We start from the raw sequence: 14,160 nt of genomic DNA, 5'->3' as shown, positions 1-14,160 counted from the left end.
TATATATACACCACATCTTCTTTATTCATTTGTCTGTTGCTGGGCACTTGGGTTGCTTCCATATCATGGCTATTATAAATAGTGCTGCTATGAACATTGGGGTGGATGTGTCTTTTCAAGTTAGTGTTTTCATTTTTCTGGATATATACCCAGGAGTAGAATTGCTGGATCACATGGTATTCTACTTTTTTTTTTTTTGGCTGCGTTGGGTCTTCATTGCTGCACGCGGGCTTTCTCTAGTTGTGGCAAGCGGGGGCTACTGTTCGTTGCGGTGCGTGGGCTTCTCAATGCGGTGGCTTCTCTTGTTGCGGAGTACGGCGCTTGGGCTTCAGTAGTTGTGGCTCGCCGACTTTAGAGCACAGGCTCAGTAGTTGTGGCGCCCGGGCTTAGTTGCTCCGCGGCATGTGGGATCCTCCCGGACCAGGGCTCAAACCTGTGTCCCCTGCATTGGCAGGCGGACTCTCAACCACTGCGCCACCAGGGAAGCCCTGTTATTCTACTTTTAGTTTTTTGAGTTAAGTTGCATTTTTGACTCAGGCCCAGATTAATGGTATCTTTTGCTAATCAACTATAGATTCATTTTTTCCTAGACTTTTGTATTGAAGCTTAGAGTTTATAGTTTTATTTTAAAGATATACTCAGCAGAAGTCATTTCAGAAGAGCAAAAAAAGTATTCAGAAATTTAAGGACCATTTGGATCAATTTTAGGATTCTGGCAATAGACCACAGAGAGTTAAATTTTCACATTTATACCAGTTTGGTAGCCATACAAGATTTTTTTATTTTACTACTTTGATAATATTTACCATTTCTGTTTTGGTGCTGAATATTGTGATCCTATAATATATTTTCAGGTGCCCCAGTAAAGAAAGACAGTAATTAAGTTTGTAATAGCTGTGTATACTTCTAGGAAATAACAGTCCTTTGAGCCGTTCCATCTTTTTTGGTCAACTCTTCCACACCTAATTAAGATCTATAACCGTGAATAATTCCTTGTTTGGTGAAGAATATTTGGTAGTCTGAGGCAAATTATTAAATCTCAGTTTTTTTAATCTATACAGTGGAATTATTGCCAACATAAACTTTTTCCGAGGGTTGATTTGTTTCATTATAAATAGTTAAAGGCCCTCAACTCTTTCAAAATGATGCTAAATTAACTTTAGAGATAAAAATGTAAACTTGAACATAATTTATTGTTACCCAGGGCACAGTCATTGTCATTCTGATAACTTCTAATTAAGACATAGCAGTCATCTGCTAGGTTAAGTTACAGCTTCCAACATACTGATCATTGCCCATGTGGTGGTGTTTTCAGATGAACTTGAACCAGTTTAAGGGCCCTTACCCTGCATGTATTTAGTTCCTCTTTGTTTGGAACTCAAAATTTTATGGAATGTCCCGTGATATTTTATGATACTACTCATCTTTGCCTACTTCGTTAAGCTTCTTGGTCTGCCCATGTCCTAATACTCCTTGTCCTTACGTATCTTATTTATCTGGTTTGCTAAGTACTGATAGAAAAGAAGGCCAATTATGAGGAGGCAATATTGTGTTGCATAAGGAGCTAGGAGAACTTAGATCACCCTGATGATGTTAGGTGTATGATATTGGGCATGTCTCTGTATGAAGACCTCTTTCATTAGTTATCTAACCTAGAAAACAAGAGATTTGGACTGATCTCTTAATTTTTGCTTCGAAGCCTTCAAAGAATTTAAGTGAAAAGACAGATCCTTAATTTACTGGTAATATGTTAGTAGATACTTATTAATCATTAAAAATCTAGTTACTTAAAGAAAGTGTATTCCTTAGGTATTTAAGTCATGCAAACCACCACTATACAACTACCTCATTTGTACATCTACTTTTCTGTGCATGCTAGACAGACAGACAATCATAACATTAAATCCATTTAGAAGCACTAGGATTTTTAGGCTTTCCTTATAGTCTATTCTTCTCAGTCAATACTGTTTATAAATTACCTGCATAAACTGTGTGTGGTGGGCCTTGTTTTTTTCTTATATTTCATTTGAGGGTAAATTATGACCACGGGGCAGTCTGTGAATGATATGGTAATACTAATAAACGTCATTATTATGATTTTATAGCAATATCTGATACTTGAGCTTTAGAAAAATTGTAGCTTTAGAAAAATTATTCAACACCTCTGATTATAGTTTCCTCTCATCAGTGAAATGTGTTCCTTGAATCTAGTCTGAAAAATTCCAAGAGAGCTCTCATAGAATCAGTAGCCATTATAGCAATGAGATCCTAGTGCTTTGTGGGGTAATTAAATCTTCTTCCATTTGGGCACTTAGAAAGTGCCATCTGTATTACTCAGTGCCACTCAATGCTTTTTTTTCTTTTTTCATTTTTCTTGACTTTTATCTACTTCTGTTCAATTTTCCATATCTTTCAATTTCTGTGTCAGCTGTATATAAAATTTTGGCTAGCAGTTGAAAGTACTTCATGTATTTTGCAGTTTAAAATGAATAAAATTTCAATGGTCGATCTGATGTGGCTTGTCATAGTTTATGCAGAGTCCAAGTTGTTTTCTAGAACTTTAAATACCGTCACAGTTTTATAGTAACTTTCATCAAGAAAAACTAAATAAACTAGCATTTGTTGTTGTTGTTTTTAACCAAATATGCTGCTTTGAAGTCTTGGCATATCTTTGATTATTGTTTTAAATACCAAACAATGGGCCTGGTACTTGAAAGTACAGCCATCTTTTTGCTTATGTTCTAGAGAAAGCTGTTAAAACTACCAAGAATTTCAAGTTTGGAAAGACTTTTTATAAGTAATAACTTTTCATAGGGTTGTTTTTACCATTCCCAGTCTAGAAGTAACACAAACAAGGTTGTTTTGGAAGGAGTTGTGATATAGTAAAATAATTCAATTCAGCCGCTGCTGTGGAGTATTCTGCTGTTGTGGGGACTACAAACATAAGCAAAGAGGTCTTGAAAATTGAACTAGAAGTAGATATGAGTCAAGAAAAATGAAGAAAAAAAAAAACAGACCCTGACATTGGGTAGTACAGATGGCACTTTCTAAGTGCCCAGATGGAGGAAAATCTAGTTATCCCACAAAGCACTAGGATCTTATTGCTATAATCTGCCATAAATATTAAAAAAAAAAAAAAATCAAGGAATCATTTCTTATTCCCTTCCATCCCTCTAGCACATATTCATTCCCCCCATCTCTCTCTCTCTCTCTCACACACACAAACACACACACATATACACACATGCACACACACATTCTTCTTTTCCTTTCTATTTCCCATCTGACCATGACTTAGAGTTCCTAGGGCAGTGTTTTTCAAACTGTAGATTACAACAGCTTATTGATAGATCATAAATCAATTTGACGAGCATTTTTTTAAAAAAAGGAAGAGATTAAAATAGAAAATACCAGAATATACTACATAGTAAGGGGAAGTATCATGTCCTGAATTTGTTTCAGTTATACATCTCATGTATTTGTATGTGATTACAATATAAAATGTATTTCTTATTGTGGATTACCATTTTTAAAAAGTTCAAAAGCCATCATTCTAAAGTGTTTTATCTAATTTTGTCTTCAACCTAATGTTCTTTAAACATACATATTGGATAGTTACTGCATAAATATTTGGATAAGATTTTTAAAGCCAGAATTTTGTTTATGCTTGATATCTTGTTTCTAATCTGCATGGCCAGAGGAAAACCCATAGTATTAACAAGTTTTATAACATTATTTTTTTTAAAAAATCTGTCTTCTGCATCATTTTCAATTCAGAGAACATTGTTGAAAGACTAATTTTTTTCCCCTAATGGAGTTCATACTTGTTTGCACTGGTGTTTATATTGTTCTGAAGTAGTAGAAAGCATGACTGTGTATATGTGGTATTAAAAAATAGGGTTGGTTAATTTTAAAGAGAAGGAGCCCTAGAACTGAGTTGTTCCAAATATCACCTGGAAGCAGGAATATTTATGCTTAGAATTAGTTGTTCAGGGTTAAGAGAAACTAGAATCTACCACTTACTTCCCTTAAAACATCTTTCCTTAGGGGGCAGTAGTGAAGATGCCTGACTCCCTTCTAAGCCATGGCAATTCTGGTACTTTTTCTTCTGGGGCCTGAGTAAAACCTTTTCAACCCCTCAGTGCCACCGAGTAGCTGGAATTGGCATTTGAAAAGAAACTACTAGTTACCCCTGCCTGGGTCTGAGTTGTGATTAAGTCCATGAGCTTTAGAGATCAACAGACTAGATTTAAATCCCTGGTCCACCACTTGCTAGCTCTTGGACCTGAAACAAGTTACTTCTCAGTGACTTTATTTCCTCATCAGTAAAATGGAGATAATAACACCTACCTCATAGGATTATGAGGAGCAAATGAGCTAATGTATTTAAATTCCAGTGGCTAGCACATAGTAAGAGCTCAGTAACTGACAGTTTTTAAATGCTGTGATGACCCATCACTAAAGTAAGGAATACCTAGTTATTGTTGGAAAATCTCTAGCTGTTATGAATACCGAGCTATATCAAGGTTCCTTATCTGCCTCATTACGGCACTAGATCAGGGGATACCAGTAGGACCACAGGATGTTAGAACTAGGAAAATCTGAAGGGTCTTTTGAGATAGCCCTTTTATTTTACAGTTAATCTTGGGAACTTTATGATGTAATTGCTTACTTACTTCTTCGTATTCCTCACTAGACTGCAAACCGCAGGAAGAACTGTGTCTTATTTGCCATTTTTATCTCCACATAGTAGGACCCTGGCACGTAGTAGATGCTCAGACACTTACTGATTGAATGTGCCATGGCTACTCTAAAGTCACACAGTACTTGGTGGACGTGCAAAGACTTGAGTCCTGGTCTCTTTGTCCTCAGTCCAGTACTCTGCACCACTCTACTTTCTTCTTCACAGGATTACATACAAGGAAATTTTTAGAATATAATTAGAAGTTTTTTAGTCTGATAATCAGCTAAGGCTCCTAGAACATTTTAACTATTTTCAACTAAGTGAAAATTTCTGATAGAAAACAATCATATTTAAATTGATCTGACCACAGCAAGATTTTTTAAAGTTCCTTTACAAAGCCAACAGTTGAGTTAATGTTTCCCCTTGCTGTGTCCCCTGGCTTATAAAGCCTAGTACTGAAATCTGAACAGTATCCGTTAAATGCTTTTTTACAGTATTTGATTTTGTCTCCCGGGGGCTTCTTATTCTAACTGTCCTTGACTTGAGTAAACTGCTATGTAAGCAGATGTTAAGTTCCAAAGTTGCTCTAGACTAATCACCATGAGAAGTATTTTGCAGTGACCAGTTGATGCTAATAGAATGTATGCATTTTTATTCAGATGCAATTTAGTTGTATTGATGGAACTGCTTTTAAAATACATTCTGGTACAAAAGATACCTAAAAATAACTACAATATAAGCTTTATTCTGCTGTAGAGTTGATCACATTCTTATGGAATGGACTTTTTTTAAATTAAACTTTTAAAGTTTGAGATAATTGTAGATTTGCATGCAATTATAAGAATTAATACAGAGAGATCCTGCACCCTTCATCCACTTTCCCCCAGTGGTAACATCTTGTAAAACCATAGTGTAATTTCACAGTCAGGATATTGACATTGTGGTAATCCACTGGTCTTATTCAGATTTTCCCAGTTTTGCTTGTAAGTCACTTGTATGTATGTATGTTTGTGTGTTTAGTTCTGTGCAATTTTATCACATGTGTATGTTCATGTATCCACTACCATAGTCAAGACATAGAAGTATTCCATCACCACAAGGATAACCATACCTCCTTTTTTTTTTTTTTAACTTTTGGGTTTTATTTATTTATTTATTTATTTATTTATTTATTTATTTATTTATTTTTGGCTGTGTTGGGTCTTCGTTTCTGTGCGAGGGCTTTCTCTAGTTGCGGCAAGCGGGGGCCACTCTTCATCGCGGTGTGCGGGCCTCTCATTATCGCGGCCTCTCTTGTTGTGGAGCACAGGCTCCAGACGTGCAGGCTCAGTAATTGTGGCTCACGGGCCTAGTTGCTCCGCGGCATGTGGAATCTTCCCAGACCAGGGCTCGAACCCATGTCCCCTGCATTGGCAGGCCGATTCTCAAGCACTGCGCCACCAGGGAAGCCCCCATACCTCCTTTGATAACCGTACCTGCCTCCCTCCTTCCCTCCCTCCCTCCCTCCAGAGCATACTCCTTTCCAACCCCTGGCAACCACTAATCTATTCCCCACTTCTATAATTTTGTCATTTGAAGAATATTATATAAATGGAATCATGCTGTATGTAATCTTTTGGTATTGGCTTTTTTACTCAGTGTAATTCACTGGAGATTTATTCAGGCTGTTGTGTATCAGTAATTCATTCCATTTTATTATAATGTTCCATAGGGTGGGTATACTACAGTTTGTTTCATCATTCACCTGTTGAAGGACATCTAGATTATTTCCAGTGTTTGACTGTTACAAATGGCCATAGTAGCTTTATTTGTATACAGATTATGTGAACATATGTTTTCTTTTTTCTGGATTAAATGACCAGGAGAGCAATTGTTGGGTCATTTCATAATTGCATATTTAGTTTTTTAAAATGCCAAACTGTTTGCTGGAGTTGCTGTACCATTTTACATTCCCAGTAGCAAGGTATGAGGGATCCAGTTTCTCTGCATCCTCTCCAGCATCTGAGATTATCATTATTTTTTGTTTGTTTTAGCCATCCTGGCACCTGTGTAGTAGTATCTCGTGATTTTAATTTGCGTTTCCTAATGACTAATGATGTTAAACATCTTTTCATATGCTTTTCTACCATGTATCCTTTTCAGTGAAATGGCTGTTCATGTCTTTTGCCCATTTTCTAATTGAATTGTTTGGTTTCTTTTTACTGTTGAGTTTTGAGAGTTTGTTACATATTATACATACTAGTCCTTTGTCAGATGTATGGTTTGCAAATATTTTCTCATGGTCTATGGCTTGTCTTTTCATCCTCTTAACAGGGTCTTTTGCAGGTAAACATTTAAAATTTGGGGGAAGTTCAATTTATCAGTTTTCCTTTTATGGACCATGTTTTGGTGTCAAATCTATAAACACTGCCTGGGCCTTAATCCTGAAGATTTTCTGTTTTTTTCTGAAAGCTTTATAGTTTCTATTTGGAGTTAATTTGATCTAGTTTGAGTTAATTTTTTATCATGGTAAAATACATATAACATAAAATTTACCATTTTGAAGTGTATGATTCAGTGGCGTTAAGTGCATTCACAATGCTGTACAGCCATCACCACTATCTAGATCCAGAACTTTTTCATCATCTCAGACAGAAACCCAGTACCCGTTAAGCAATCACTCCCCATTTCTGCCCCCCACACAACCCAGCCCCTGGCAACCATCAATCTGCTTTCTGTACCATGGATTTACCTGTTCTGGATATTTCATATAAATGAAATCGTATAATATGTGGCCTTTTGTGTCTGGCTTCTTTCACTTAGCTAATGTTTTTGAGGTTCATTCATGTTGTAGATGTATCCGTGCTTCATTTCTTTTATGGATAGATATTCCATTATGTGGCAACACCATATTTATTGTTTATCCATTCATCAGTTGATGGACACTTGGGTTGTTTCCACCTTTTGGCTCTTGTGAATAGTGCAGCTATGAACATTTCACGTACAAGTTTTTGTTTGAATACCTGTCTTCAGTTCTTTTGGGTTAATATTTAGAAGTGAGTTAATTTTTTAATAAGGTATAAGACTTAGGTTGAGGTTCTCTTTCTCTCTTTTTTTTTTCTTTGCCTATGGATGTACACTTTCTTCACCATTTTTTTGAGAAGGCTCTCTTGCAAGGGCCATTTTAAACAATATTGTAAAGCTTTTGGAGAATCACTAGAATTTCTATATGTATACAGTAATTTTGAAGAAAAGCAAAAGAATTTGTAATGGAGCATTGTAAAGATAGTTTGGTGGGTTTTACTGGGGTTTTCTTTATATTATATTTGTGAAAGTTTAGGCTTGGATGTTTCTATTACAGACAAAGCAATTGTATTTTCTATGTATTGAGGTGATGAGGGAAAGATAAAACAAGTGAGCCACAAATAGTTTTATCCCATGGATGACAGGAAGCCATTTAAGGTTATAAGAAAGACAGACATAATCAGATCAAATTAAAAGATGGAATTTAAGAACGATAACTCTTGGTAGGATGGAATAAGGGCTCCGGTCAGGCAAGACTGACACAAATGTGTAGAAAGGTTTTCACACCCGGTTTAAGTGAACTCACATGCATTTTCTGTGGCATTTCTGACTTAGAAGCTTGAAAAACAACTTGAGAAAAATCAGCCTCAGACTAATAAAACTGGCACCATTTTACATATACTGCTTATGACTTGTTAGTTTTTGTTGAATTTTTTTAAGCTCAAGGACCTAAAATCTTACTCTTGAAACTAGCTTGAGGAGAAAACTTCTATTTAAATAAGTCTACTTAGCTGCTATCTTTAGGGGCCCATTAATATTGTTATTTTCCTTAGACTACTTTATTCCCCAGCTCCCAGAAAAGAATATTTTAACATTAGTGGGTGAAATATTTTAACATTAGTGGGTAAAGTAACATTAGTGGGTGAATTAGTGGAAATCAAATAACTTGATTTCCTAGTCTTAGTAAAACCACTGAACTTTATTACAAAATACTATGAAAAAACTTCTGGGTCAACTTTTTAGTGAAGGAGAATAGAGTGTATGCATTAATAAGTAATGATTACTAGAGTAATCATTAAGTTTAAAGTTTTCACTTTGGAAACCCAATTTTTCACTTGATATTGTACGAAATTCTGAGAAATGGTAGGAAATTACTACTTGGCTTGCCTTATCAGTCTGTTAGTAAGTTTGCATTGCCTTCTAAGCAAGTGTGAAATTCACCTGTTTCTTTAAAACTCATGTAACTTTTTATTATAACAATAATGTATTTAAATGCTTTAAGTTACCTGTAGGACTGATTTTTAACCAAATCTTTAAACAATTGCTTCTGTAAGATGTGCTGTTTATCCCGTTGCTAACTTTATTCCCTGGCACATTGCTGTTTCCCTGGGCCTGTACCTTCTTTAGTGTGAGAAAATGTTATGTTCTCTAGGAAGCTTCCCCTTGTGAAGGGTAGAATCCTTTTCATTGGGTTATAGACACCTCTGAACTACTCTAGGAGCTCCCAGAAGGATTTGATTCAACATTCCATCCATACCTTTAGTACAAGGCCTGGCACATAGTAGATGCTCAATAAATATTTTTGAAGGAAGGAAAGAGGACCTCTGACATATTTATATACAGAACGTTATTTAACTGTGGCCCATTTATCATTATTTCAGACTAATTTAGGAGTTCTCTCTAAGCATAAAAACCACTTATTTTTATATTGTATAAGCAAATTTATTAGGTTGAGTAAAAATTCTTTAGTCTTTTCCTTTTGGTATCCTAATCTTCCATAATGGTATTTGGTGATATGTGTCTTATGGGTAACTATATAATTGAGATATAATTGACATAACATTGTATATGTTTAAGGTGTACAATGTGATGATTTGATACATGTATAGTGAAATACCATAATAAGGTTAGTTAACACAGCCTTACATCACATACTTATTTTGTTGTTGTTATGGTGAGAACATTAAAGTTCTACTTTCATAACAGCTTTCAAATATATAATACAGTATTGTTACTATAGTCATCCTGCTGTACCTTAGATCCCTGGAACTTATAACTGAAAGTTTGTACCCTTTGACCTACATCTCCGCATTTCCCCCACCCCTCAGCCCTTGGCAACCACCATTATACTCTCTGTTTCTATAAGTCTGATGTTTTTAAATTCTACATATAAGTGAGATCATATGGTATTTCTCTTTGTATGACTTACTTGACTTAGCATAATGCCATCAAGGTCCATCCATGTTGTTGCAAGTGGCAGAATTGCCTTCTTTTTTATGGCTGAGTAATATTTCATTGTGTGTGTGTATCACATTTTCTTTATCCATCCGTCTGTGGATGGACACTTAGGTTGTTTGCATGTCTTGGTTGTTGTAAATAATGCTGAAAGCTTCCCTTATTTTTTTTCTGAATTCTGTTTATTTCAGATAATCTTGTGGATCCTAAGTTTTTTCCAGGCTTGAAATAGCACTTCAGTCTGTAGTATTTGGTATGTAAAATTGCAAATAATCAGTTGTTGCTTATGATTGGCTTAAAAATCTGTGTAAAACTCTTAGTGTTGAGTATCTAGGTATAGAAGAGCACCAAAATGGCAAACTAGTGTTCTTATTCTTTATTTCTATATCCTTCTTATAAATTCTCAATTCTTATTCCAAGTACATAAAACTTTGAAACTTCTTGTATTAAAAAGCCATGCTAAATAATGAGCTTTTTAAAAAAAAAATTTATTGAAGTATAGTTGATTTACAATGTTGTGTTAATTTCTACTGTACAGCAAAGTGATTCAGTTATACATATATATACATTCTTTCTCATATTCTTTTCCATTATGGTTTATCATAGGACATTGAATACAGTTCCCTGTGCTATACAGTAGGACCTTGTTGTTTATCCATTTTATATATAATAGTTTGCATCTGCTAATCCCAGACTCCTAATCCATCCCTCCCCCACCCCTCTCCCCCTTGGCAACCACAAGTCTGTTCAATAATGAGCTTTTGAAGTTTTAAAAAGGTCAGAGTGTTTTGAGTCATTTCTAATCCTATTTCCCCTTTTTGGTGTCATTTCCTCAATTTTGACAGATTCTATAAACTCTGAATTGTTTAATATTTAGGACAGAATGTAGACTAAAAGTCTCAAAATTTTGTAGCCCTCTTATGTTTTATGATATGTTTCATTGTAAAGCGGACTAGGAGACAGAAATTGTGGCTTTGAATATTGCCTATGACATAAGCAGTGTGATTTTTGGCAGGATATTTAATCCTCTGAACCTCCAGATTATTAACCTCTATCTCATTGTGTAGTTGCAAAGGTAAAATAAGATAGAAAGGTGTAAGAGCATGGTATAAACCATATAAAGTGTTACATGTATATAATACGTTCTTTTATTATTAAAATGGGTGGTTAGATATATTTTCCTCCTTACCTTACTCATCTAAAAATGCATTCATCAAGAGTTCTTTAAACTCTAAGCTTTTACTTATCAATGTTTCTATTATCAGTTTCTTAAACCAGTGCTGGGACAACAAAATGAATCTACTACAACAGTTCCTTGCTTTTTGCTGTGTTTTAATAAAATTAGTTTATAAGCATCAGCAAATTCAGTTAGACATAAGCTTATTATCTAACTCTGTTCCTCCATTAGGCTAAATAGAGCTTTTTGGGGTTGAGGAATAGGTTAAAATCCAACTGAAGACAATATTTGTGGAATTTCTTTTTTAAAAATGACTTATTCATAGCCAGTGACCTAGTGTGGTAAACTAAACAGAATTGATTTCTTTATTAATTGATGTTCCATTTATTGAGTACCCACTTAGTCTGTACTTGGCCAGAGCAGCATGACATTTACTAATATATGTGAGTTTGTTTGTTTGCTTTTTTAAAAACTTTCATTCTCCTTGAAATTTTTATCTGCTAGCAGTAAACTATTTTAAGGAGCTCAAATGGCCTTATTATAAAAAGCTTCTAAGAAAACTATGTTCCAAAGATTGGTTAGACCTTTAGACTGCTGATAACCCAGCTGGATATGAAAATAAGTTTCTTACAGTTGGTGCTGTGTGCACCACATTTTTGGATAATAGCAAGATGATGATAAATACCATAGGCTAGGGCTTCCTTGGTGGTGCAGTGGTTAAGAATCCACTTGCCAATGCAGGAGACACGGGTTCGAGCCCTGGTCCAGGAAGATCCCACATGCCGCTGAGCAACTAAGCCCGTGCACTACAACAACTGAACCTGCGCTCTAGAGCCTTTGAGCCACAGCTACAGAAGCCCGTGCGCCTAGAGCCCGCGCTCCGCAACAAGAGGAGTCACCGCAATGAGAAGCCCGCGCACAGCAACAAAGACCCAACGCAGCCATAAATAAATAAATAAATAAATAAAATGCCATAGGCTAGTGCCAGTCTAATAACAGTGTAGAAAAACCTAATTTTTGGAAGAATATAATATGGCCAGGATCATTCCATTAATAGTGGATGTTATACTAAAAAGAAGAAAAAATGGCCATGTATCCTGTGGAGAACACATATAATGATCAGATATTCATTCTTTAGTTGAGTGTTTTCTCCCAATTTTTAAATTAATGAATTAGGATGTGGAAGACTCAGTTATAGAAAAGCTTATTTTTCACATTTCCTTCACTGATTAGTTGCTTTCTAGTCAAAAAATCAGAATTTCATTAAAGCCATATGATATAAAGTGTTTTTAACCATATTTCATGAATTTTTGGGGTAGTACACTAAAATAATTTAGGTAGCTTTTAGAATGTTCTGCATGAGATTGATGTTGGCAAGTAAGAGAAAACAGTTTTAACATTGTTTTGCAAAAATTATTTAACAGAATAAGTTTACATTTCCAGGACCAGAATTAATGCAAGAATGTTTAATGTCTTGCAGTGAGTTTGCTTGGGCTAAGTTGAGTCAAGGCAGCTTTAGAAATGAATTCTATCAGAGAAGACTATTATTAGAGATAAATACAGTAACCTCACTGGTTGTTATTGTGCTTAAAAGATGAGATCAGGTACCTCTGGTCTTTATCAGGGATTCAGATCCCTAAGAAAAAGGTGGCCCTTGCCTTTTCCCTTCTGGATCTACCTAGAAACTATTCTGCTGAGAGGGAATCCAAGACTGTGAAGAATCTGCAGAGTTTCAGGTCCACAGATATTTCTCTCCCCTTAGTTTTCTACATAAATAGAAAAAGAATACTTGGAATTTTTCACATTTAATTTCCCTTATTATGAAGTGATTCTTCTTACTAGGCAAATAATCAGTTGAATAAATACCATTTTGTAGTGAGAATGTTTTTTTCTGTTACCCAGTCATTTATATTGAACAGGTTGCATTTGTTACCACCTGTAGAGAAAATTGTGTTAAGCAAAACCGTCTTTACAATTTCTTTTTTAAAATTTGTTTCCTTTTATTCTTCCTTGTTGCACATTTTTTGCACTTTCTACATTCAGTTCAAAAGAACAACTAGGTAAAGGGATACACTAATCAGTGGTGTCCTGTTCTCTTGATTTAGGCTTTTGCCAAATCACATCTAAAAGTTAGAGGAAGCATTCCTTCAGTGTGCAGTGTCTGTTACTCTCTGCTAGGTCAGTGATACTCTAAGTGTGGTCCAGGATCCGGTGCCAGTCTGCAGACTGCAGTCCGTGACAAGTACAGAATATAATATTAAGCGTTTAGAAACTTCGTGCAGTTTGACATTGCCGTGACATCTAAATGCATTATTTTGTATTTTACAAAAATACTGGTTTACAGCAAATTGGAGAAAGTCCTTCACCACAGACAGTCTGAGAAGCACCGGGTTAGATGACTTCATCAACTTCTAGCACAAGCCATCACAGCCTGGGGCTGGGGATGGATGTTAAATAACTGTCCTGTTGATCTAGCTACAGTTGGTTGATTAGGTGCTCAGCTGTAGCAAAGCCCAGATGAATTTGTTTCCCTGGCATAAAGTCAAGGATTATCCTAAGTGTCAGTAATAATTAAATAAATCAGCTGTTCCTGTGGTTTCTGAATGGCTTTTTATTTTTTCTTACTTGGATTTGAAGCACTATCTGCTAAAGTTATATAGTCTGGCAACCTTAGTAATTCCTACATTTTCCCTGGAACTTATTGAATCATTTGAAAAGCTTACAACTGTGTTTCTCTCATGTGTTAATAAACTAAAACTACATTCACTATAAAATAGTGATCATTAAATATGGCCAGAGTTTGGTCTAACGTAAAAGCATGAGTAAGAGAGGAAAGAGAATCTCCACTAACAGTAATCACTAATTGTGAAAATTTGCTGTCTTAGGTGTGGCATTTTACTTTCAGGTATTTTGATCATTGCTCCTTTAAAAAATTCATATAGCAGTTGATGACATTATTATAATTGAACCACAAGTTTCCACTAGCTCTGAAAATATCAATTTCCAATTTAGCATTGTAATCTAAGATATTTTTACCTTAAAAAATTGTTCTAATATTTTT

General features: G+C 35.3%; 1 protein-coding gene across 5 annotated transcripts in view; it reads left to right on the top strand.

The window, feature by feature from the left end:
- ADD3 (adducin 3) overlaps positions 1-14,160 on the top strand; it is a 124,268-nt gene that overhangs the window by 82,788 nt on the left and 27,320 nt on the right. Inside the window, exon 2 of one of the 5 annotated variants that reach the window (XM_061196394.1) lies at positions 10,114-10,175. The exons of the other annotated variants lie outside the window; for them this stretch is intronic. The gene's annotated coding sequence lies outside the window, so the exon portion shown is untranslated. The remainder of the gene's footprint in view (positions 1-10,113; positions 10,176-14,160) is intronic. 5 annotated transcript variants of the gene reach the window in all.

The sequence above is a fragment of the Eubalaena glacialis genome, chromosome 1 (assembly GCF_028564815.1).
Source record: "Eubalaena glacialis isolate mEubGla1 chromosome 1, mEubGla1.1.hap2.+ XY, whole genome shotgun sequence".
Classification (NCBI taxonomy): Eukaryota; Metazoa; Chordata; class Mammalia; order Artiodactyla; family Balaenidae; genus Eubalaena; species Eubalaena glacialis.
Note: the sequence above shows the minus strand (reverse complement) of the source record. Positions and strands in the feature narration are given on the sequence as shown.